This window comes from Euphorbia lathyris, chromosome 2 (genome assembly GCF_963576675.1).
Source record: "Euphorbia lathyris chromosome 2, ddEupLath1.1, whole genome shotgun sequence".
In the NCBI taxonomy this organism is placed as follows: domain Eukaryota; kingdom Viridiplantae; phylum Streptophyta; class Magnoliopsida; order Malpighiales; family Euphorbiaceae; genus Euphorbia; species Euphorbia lathyris.
The window spans coordinates 130,294,965-130,304,611 of record NC_088911.1 but is presented as its reverse complement, the minus strand read 5'-3'; the positions used below and the strand labels follow the sequence as shown (position 1 = coordinate 130,304,611).

General features: G+C 38.7%; 1 pseudogene; it reads right to left on the bottom strand.

Moving 5' to 3' along the window:
* Positions 1 to 340: 340 nt before the first annotated feature.
* LOC136217482 (polyamine oxidase 1-like) lies at positions 341 to 9,319 on the bottom strand (annotated as a pseudogene).
* Positions 9,320 to 9,647: the final 328 nt, after the last annotated feature.

Genomic DNA, 9,647 nt, shown 5'->3' with positions numbered 1-9,647 from the left:
TAACATTAATTTATGTGAGCATCAAAAAGGGAAAAAAAAGGTTGAGAAATAGTTTAATCAATAAAAATCCTGTAGTCATTTTCACAATTACCAAGTATACATATTATTTCAATGGAGCATTTAAATATATTCTAATTGGATCCTCAATAATTTATCTATCAGGTTTTTGTGACTGCCATATTCAAGAGAAAACAAATATACCCATCAAATCCAGATATGCTTCATGGGAAACTGTTTTTTATTGTTTTTTATTTCGGTTAACTGTTTACCTGCAAATTCAGTTAAAGAAAGCGGTATTAGGATGAGGGAAACTTACTCAATGTGGGAAACTGACTACAAATCAGCAAATCAATCCTGCACTGCACCGGTTATGGCCTCCATTGCCTGCTGAGCCAGATATAATACAAGCTTTAGCAGCTGAATAAGCATTCTGGGATTTCCTTGAAGCCTTCACTGCAGAATTTACATCCTGTGTCTGGAAGAATCAAATAATCATAATTTCACCTTTGCGGTAGCAAAAGATAAGAAAAGAATACACATGACATGAGAGTTTCAAAGTATATTGTTTCACAACTCCACAGCCAAATAAACAAAAACAAGAAGTTTCAATTACCAGTATTTTCGAGAATATGTCCAATGCTTTCAATCAGACAGATACGTCGGAATCCCGTTGTCATAATTTATATTCCAGTTGAAGCAGGAACTGTGGTAATACCTGGAAGAAATTAACTATTAACAATTGGTAATCCTTGGGCAACCAAACATCCTTGAGTTTGTTACTAAATATGATAACAAACTTTATATCAGTTCCTTAAATTCTAAGAAATCAAAGCAATTGGGGAAGTGTGTGCCACCGACGGCGCCAGTATAAGCCATGCGCCAAATGAGACACGCCTGGCCCCATCCGATTGAGCTAATTTCTTTTTCAGCCCTTTCTTTTTAATTAATACTTTTTTTATCTTGCCAAATTTTGAAGAATCAATTACTTCTAGTTAGGTATTATCTTTGGTTTATTACTAATCTTAGATGACACCCAAAAAATTACAAAGTTTGTTAATTATCACTAAAGTTTCTCTAAGTTGCGAAACAAAATGAAAACTCAAATCAATAGATTTTCCTCTAACACGAAAGTTAAGATTTTTGGATAAATATATAACATTAACATTGTTGCATCATAGAATAATGAATTGGAAAATAGGAACATCAATGTCACATTTTATACTCACTTTCAGTACTAAAGCAAGCAAATTGGTAATCCTTACTTCGTAATTGAAGGTTAATTCTTGTGTTCTGGTCTGGGACTGAGATGCCGAATTTCTAGAGAATTTGTATTTAAATGCTAAAGTTTGATTTCCCAAAATGGTGAAATGGGCACGACGTTCAGCTTTTCGGCCACTCGCACCTGCACCTGCACCAATAACACTTAATGAAGCAAGATCTCTGCCAAAGCTCTTGGATCATTGACTCTCTCTTTTATCCATCTCACCATAAATTTTGGTCAAATACTTATTATACCATAAATGTAAGTTACCCCAAGTAGTAGCAACATATTTACAAATAAATTGGTGAGACATAAAGAAGAGGCAAACAACAAAAGAAAAAGGGTATGTAAAATATACTGGCCCAACTGCCTCCTGTCATAACAAATTTTCATTTTTTCAATATCTACGTTTTGTTTAATTATCCGAAAACCACGGTATCCAAACTGACAGGAAATGAACTAACCGCTAACTGGTCTTTGCGTTGTTGAGTGTAGTTAGGAGGCCAATTAGAATAGCTGCCTTTGTAATACTTGCTCAACCCCCATCTTGGCACAGGAATTGCTTCTGGTTTTGGAATTTTTTCCCCAAACAACTTCTTCAGAATCTCCATGATATGCATCTACCCTCCTTGATTCATCAGCTGTTACTGTCACGAATAAAAGGTTCCATCCTGGATACTCATTCACCAAATGCTGCATTTTAATTCATCTAACTCATCATCATCATCTTCTATTAATCAATTCTATAATCAAAATATGAACACTTACCTGCCAAATTGGATAGTATCCCCGCCTGACATGAGTGTAGAGGAAGAACTCAGTTCCAGGGCCTACTGGCCAGAACTTGTAGGGAAATTTCAGGAATATCTTTGTGTATATTGTCATGCTAAAATCTGCTATTGCAATTCTTTTCCATACCTGATCATACAACCAGAGAGATTATCGTTAATCATTGCACAAATTAAGGAAATTACGTCATGATGATAGAGAAAAATGAAAGTAATTACTGGTAATTTAGGCTGGAACTCAATAAGGTCACTTTGCAGGACTCCAAGGCGTCACAATAACATACTTGGAATTGAATGTTGAACCATCCTCAGTTTTTATGGTAACTCCATTGTTTGAGTACCTTATCTCTTTAACTGCCTGCAGATTTACGACCACAATTTCCGTCGTGATTAGAATTCGTGAACCAGCGACGGAACTTATGACTACGTTTAAAGTGCTTATGGATTACCTGATTTAGTTTAAGCCAGGGATCAGATGTCAAGGAGGAGAGGAACTGTTTGGCAAGATACAGAGCACTAACCTCATAACCTCTTGCATCAGCGACAAAATATTCATTTTCGCCGTGATCTACTAATTCATTCCGAGGATAAGTGTGCTTCAAACTTGTAACTCTTGGTGGTCTGTATCTTCAAAATCATTGTGATAGAAATCTACTACCATTTCAAGTGGATTTGATGGTACGCTGCAGAAAAATCATCATCTGTTAATTAACTATAATAAAATTAAATTGTAAGAGGTATGGCAGGAACATGTCAGGAAGCAGCCGTAGTTCAGTTCATCATACAATCATATTCTAGCCTGGCCTGTGATTGTGTGAGCAGTCATAAAGGTTTACAATTAACTCTGTCAAAATTAATCTTGCAAAACTAATTTTGGAATGTCTGAATTACAAACTATGATGTGGAGGTTTCTAGTTTAGCTATGGAGGTGTGGTCATCATCATTATTAATAAACTATGTGTTTTTATCCTTACCAGACAACCAGTAATTTAAACCCCTTTAATCCTGGCCATTAACTAGGACTTTGTTGGTATCACTGTTCTAGTATTGTTTGCAGGAGAGCTGTTCAATTTAACTTTATCATATATAAGTTTTGATCTCATGTCTATAGCTAATTCATTAGGCCAATAATTTGGAATACTGAATTAGATTCAAAAAGTGCAATTTATTCACAATGTACTCTTATGTAAGATCTTCCATGCCGGCTATGAAGGTTTGGAGTAACTAATGAAATGAGAGAATAGAAAATTACATAAATATTTAGATTTGGGCCAGGTCCAATCCAACTTATCACTTAACTATCTTGTCCAATTTCCAATTTGCACTATATTTATATCGGGCCTAATTACGGGAACTAATTCTCGTGTTCAACTAACCCTCCCAACTAATATATTTATATATAAAAGATAATAAATTGAAAATAAAATTTAATTATGATTATGAACTGTTACAATATTAAGTAGATATAGTTAGTAGATGACATTTAAGTAAGTAGTTGGGAAGTAAGTAGTTGGGTATTAATGGTTGTTTGTATATATATATATATACTTGTAATACCTTTAGCCTTAATAAGATAATACACTTTCAAATAACCCTTGTGTGGTTACATGGTATCAGGGCTTGGACTAGGAAATTAGTTCTCGGAGTTTGGACTGTTAACGCGGTTGTAGACACCGAGTCGGAGGACCTGTGATGAAAACCTGAAACAAGACGGTCGAAGCGATTGATTCCGGAAGTTTTGAAAAATATATAAAGAATAATAAGCGGAGGAAAATTAACGGCACGGCGCGAGCACGCAATGGCATCCCGCACGCGGACAACGATGGTCGAACGCCCGCTTGACGGCTCGAGACGTGCGCGCGGCGTCCGTCGGACGCACCGCGAGTGGCACGCTCTCGACGTCCGAGCAATGCCTGGTACCGCTGGTGGTGCGCGCCCTCGTGGGCCGTTGAGCACACGTGCCTGGCAGCGCGAGGCGCGCGTTCGGCGGCCGCGACGTGCGAGCGTCTGGCTGCGCGGAACGCGCGCTCGGCGGCCACGGTGTGCACGCGTCCGACGGCGCGGGGCACGCCCCGAGGGTCGCCGGGTAGGCACCCAACCAAGTCGGGCGAACGCCCAACGCGTCGGGCGGACGCCCGACGAGGGTTGGGCGCGGGCGCCCAACCTCGCGTTGGGCGCTCGCCCAACGCCGTTGGGCGGTAGCCCAACACTAGGTTGGGCGGCCGCCCAACCACAATGGGCGACGCACAAATTTTTTTGGGCGTCGCCCATTGTTCCGGGATCCGTTTCCCTATGTAAGGGCACGGATCCCAAGGTAAAAGAGGAAGGTTTTTGGGAGGAGGGCTTTTTGGGGGAAAAACTTTCTCACTCTAAACATTTTTAGAGAGAGAGAGAGTGGATTTTTTTGAGAAAAATATTTTTTTCTCAAAAATTCCAAATTTCCTAAGTTCGATTTTTACTAAATTTTTTATTAAAATCGGGAGCTCGCGGTTCGTGGAATCAATCGGCTTCGACTGTCAGATACCGAATCAAAGGTATTATCCGAGGACTAGACTCTTTATTTTATTTAATTTATTCTCTCCTTCTATTTATTTTTTTATGCTATAGTTTTTATTCCTTTAGTCATTTATTTATTTTGTCACGTTTTATTTAGTTAGCGTATTTATTTAATTTTCGTTTCGTGTTAAATAAAATTCGGTTTTGTTTTAAAATAAAAAACCTCGTTTTGGATATCCCAATACGAACCGTGATCCGATAAAAAGGTAGTTCGGGTATCGAAAATGTTGTAATTATAAGTTTTTTAATTTAAAAGAGGTTTCCAAATAACGTTTTAAAATGAAAACATCGTTTTAGGAACTTCCGTTTCAACTATGATCCATCTTTGGTAGTTCGGAAGTCCAAAACGATTGAATTAGATTTAATTTAAAGCTTTTGAATAAATCTGGAAAATATTGGAGTGCTGCTGTAATTTGCCAATTCTGTCGCTAAATGCTGTTTACCGACGGATTTTCCATCGGTAAATCTGCCCAAATGTAAAAAATGTCATTTCGGTCCCTTTTTCTTAACTTTTAGACTTTTAATCCTTAGTATACATATATATAGTTAGTTAATATATGATTTTCAAATTGTTTTAGAACTTTAACATATATGATTATTTTAGGAGATTGGTTTTTCCATTTTTACTCTATTTTTATATATATGTATATATTATATTACCTTCCTTTTTATTGTTATCCATTCAAGTTACATTAAATTCTATTTTAAATGTTATTTACTTGGGCATTTTGGGGAGATAATTAGTAGATATTAGTATATATTATTTTTGATGTTTAAAACTATAATAATTATGTATATATGTAGTTTTGGGATAGTTGGGTTATTTCATGGATTATTATTTTTGGATAAATATTATTTTCCTAGTTATAAGATTCATTTGCTATTTTCAACACTTTTAAAGTATAAATGTACTATATATAGTATTTTATATATGTATTATGTAGTCCCTTTTTATTAATCTTTATTCTCATAATCTCCTTTTGATTTAAAGGTATATGTATATGTTAAGTTATTTTCTTTATTTTTTAGCCCATTCATGGGCCCATATTTCAAGTGGGCTTTGTTTAAGTATAAATGGTGGTTTAAATGGATTTGTTAATATAATTATAATAAGTAGAGAGTCCATTAAATAAGTGGGGAAAATAAATCACAAAAAAAAGAGTTTTCAAATTGAATTATTTAAACTAATGTTTTTTTTGTAATGTAAATAAATAGAGGCATTCTTGTTAATATTTCAAACCGTCTTCAAAATATCACGTTTTAAAACCTTAGTCCGTTCCAACGACGAATTAAGCGAACATTGTAATCAAAATCGTTTTCTTTGTTAATAATGGAGATTTTGAATCGCTTTCTTAATGAATTTGTACAAAATAAAATTGACTTGTATGTTTAACCACGTTTTCTTATTAAAAGGCTTTTACTTTATCGTTTTCAATTACTCGAGTCGTTCCAACGGCGATTCGGGTAAGCTTCATCAAACGGGGTTTTAAAACGCACCTAAATCGTTCCAACGGCGATTAAGGTGCGAACCATGTAATAAACATCGTTTTGGGGAAATAAGTTAATGTAGAATAGACACACAACATAACATTTAAATACAGTTGTAAATAAATCACTTCTTTCTTCCCCCTCTCTGTGTATGTATAAACATAAATGGGTGATTCTTTACTGATGTGGCTTTTCAATATCATATGCTCAAAATGGTTTCCAAAAAGAGAAAGAAAAGGGTTTCAAATGAATTTTAAACTTAAAGAAGTATACGATTAGTCCGTTATCGCCTAACATGCTGAGTAGGAGGCCGGTGGTTCATAACCGGGCGATGTCGGGGTGCCTAGTAGCCTTTCTCCGGAAAGGAGCTAGCCTTCTCGGCTCGTACCTAAGTTTCCCGAACCCACACCCGTCTCCCGCAAGGGATCGGTGTTCATTTTCTCATTCGTGGGTGGCGACTCTTCCATATCTCCGAGCTCCGGTCCTGCCGAGCAGCTTGATTCCACGATTGGTTGCTTTCGGCGCCAATCACCGCTTATGTCGCCATGAGGTTGTCCACCCCCCGGTTTGCCGGGGAGATTAGGCCGCGGCACCTCGTCTAACAAGTGGCGACTCTGCTGGGGAAGCGAGAAATTTGATTCCGGAAGGCATGCACTAAGCCCTTAACGGGGACGGATCGTTTTACTTCTTTTTGTATGCATTCACGAGCATTATTGCAAACCCTTTGGGTAATTTCCGCGAAACCTCTAGCGAGAGTCCATTCGTCGCTCGAAAGAGGCTAGCGTAAGTTCCCCCTTACAGTAAGGCACCAGAGGGTCCCCATCCATTCGTTAGGGGCGAATCTGTGCGGTCCTGTGAGGTCCCGCGGTCAGCCGTGTCAGCATATAATAGCCTTAGAAGTTTCCATAGGATTACCCGTTACTATTTTTGATGTGATAAATGAATCAGTTCGTGTTTTCAAACCGCCATGATACGTGTCTAAATCCTAAATTATGTAAAGAAAATGAGACGATGCGTTAATATATACTCATGAATCGACATACTAATTACCCTAAAACATCGAAACGATTTGAACTAAAGACGACTTAGTCATCTCATATGAATGAACATGTGCGGCCCGCCTTGTCCCTTTCGGTGTCCCGACGAAGGCACGTGTTCAGGAAATGCGTTATGACGTAAGCACGTATTAGTATGAATCGGTTCGGTGTTAAGGATAATTACATTTCGATACAAAAGACTATATTAACAATAGCCGTTATTCACATTCTTTAAATAAATTAGGATAAAACGAGATCAAGACGAAACAAAAACGAAGAACATTTCTGTTTCGAACGACCTTGTTGTAACGTGAAAAGTTTCGCACAAGTAGCCCGTCCCTTCCGAATAAAAGACGAGCTTTTACGTTATGCCTCATGTTGTTCTTAAGAGAAATGGATATGTCCGCAAAGGTGACTAAGAAAATAAAAGAAAAGAAAAATAAACTATACGACCAAAATCTTTCCGAACCTACGATATATATCAATCCCGAGGGTAGTTAAAGAAAATAAACCAATGCCGTTGAATACGTGTCTCGAGCGATTATATACCCCGTTTGAAATCTCGAAGCCGAATTAAGCCAAACCATATAATTGCGCCATATGGACGAGACTGCTGGTTTTGACTAACGACTCGATCATTTCGACCGTTACCAAAACTGCAAGAAATATGGCCCGATATACAGGTTTGCTTAAACTCGCGCTTAAAGGAAAGAAAACGGTGATATCCTCGCTTCGAATAAACGCGCGATTCAACGAAACGTTGATTTTCTGTAACCACACTAAGGTGACGTATCCTGTAGATTGGAAAGGATAAAGGATTGTTGTTAGCCGAAAGATTACCGTGCGCTCAAATAAGACTCGCCGTCTTTTCATGTAGTATAATGAGCAAACGAATTCTCGACGCTAAGAACAAACACGTTACGCGATGAATTCGTTCCCTAAGATAAAATCCAAAAGTGATTCCATCACTAAACAAACGCATGGTTACGTCTCTCGACAGATCCAAAAAGATCTCATTGTAATCCAAAAATCGAGACACGAATCCACGTGAATGAAAGGGAACGAATCGTAGACGATAACGAACGATTGAACTAGAAGAATAACTCGAATCACGTCTAAAAACTGAGATGCGCTCAAAGGGAGTCAAAACCCGAACTAATGTGTCTCACGAAAGAACGAAAGACGAGTTATCCCGAAAGGACAATCCAACTTGGTCGATATCTTAGTCACTGAACGCTGATACGTCAAAAACGAACTGTATTGTCTGATGGATGATTTACTTTTTCCTCAATAATCGACGGCATCACGCGTCCTCTGGACCTCGATGTGAGCCCATACCAAAATCCTAGGAAAGAGACTTGGACCAACGAGTGTGTGGAGGAATAAGGATGGAAGAGAGATGATGTGATAATTGTGATTGATATCTAACATTTTCTTTCTCTTGTTACGATCTGATTACGCATTATGTTCGATTTTTTCTAACTAGTTTGTTTGTATAGATTTATATCTTGTTGTACATCAGTCGAGTCAGATTTAAGTTATAATGCGTTCTATGCTTAACGAATCATTGCAGTCATACCATATAGAGCGTTGCATGCTAACCGCATTGCGTGCAGCCATTCTAGGTTTCGTAGATTTAGGACGTGTTTATTAGGAAAGTGAGAAAGAGTCGACCCCAGCGTCGCGTGTCATTCAGGAGGCATACTAGTTATGTCGTGACGTATCCCATACGTCTTTGCCTTGTCATACCTATGTGTTGGGACGCATCCTATGCGTCCTTGGCACGTCTCGTGCATCTTCACCGTGTCGTTTGTATGCTAGCTAGGAGGCATGTCCATTATGTCGTGACGTATCCTATGCGTCTTTGCCTTAGCATACCTTATGCATGATAGCGTACCTCGTATGTTTCTTCAGTGTTGTAGGCACTAGTCGGAAGGTACAACCCTTATGTCATGGCATGTCCCATACGCTTTTGTTTTGGCATACCTCGTATGTCACGGCACCTCCAATATGTCCTTACCCTGTCAAGAGGCGTACTGTTCTCTCGTGACGTATCCCCTATATCCTTGCTGCGTCATATCATCACGTGTCCACCCGTCGTGAGTCCCACCTGTCATGGGATGATGTATTCCTTGCATCTTTACTTTGTCATACTCCATGAGACGTAACACACCCCATGCATCTTCCATTAATCATTCAGACACCGATCAAGAGGCGTACCCGTTATGTCGTGACATATCCCATATGTCTTTTCTGTGTTGTGCCTCGTATATTGTGACCCATTCCTTGTGTCTCTACCATGTTATTACACACCGGTCAGAAGGTGTACTATATGTGTCATAACGTATCCTGTACATCTTCACCTCATTCCTTATGCCAAGCGAGGGGCATGAGTGGCATGCCCCATATGTCAGGGCATGTCAGGTGCTTGTTCACCATGCTATGTACATTAGATGAAAGGCATACCATTTGGGCCGTGACATATCCCATACGTCCTTACCTCGTCTCATCTTCCAT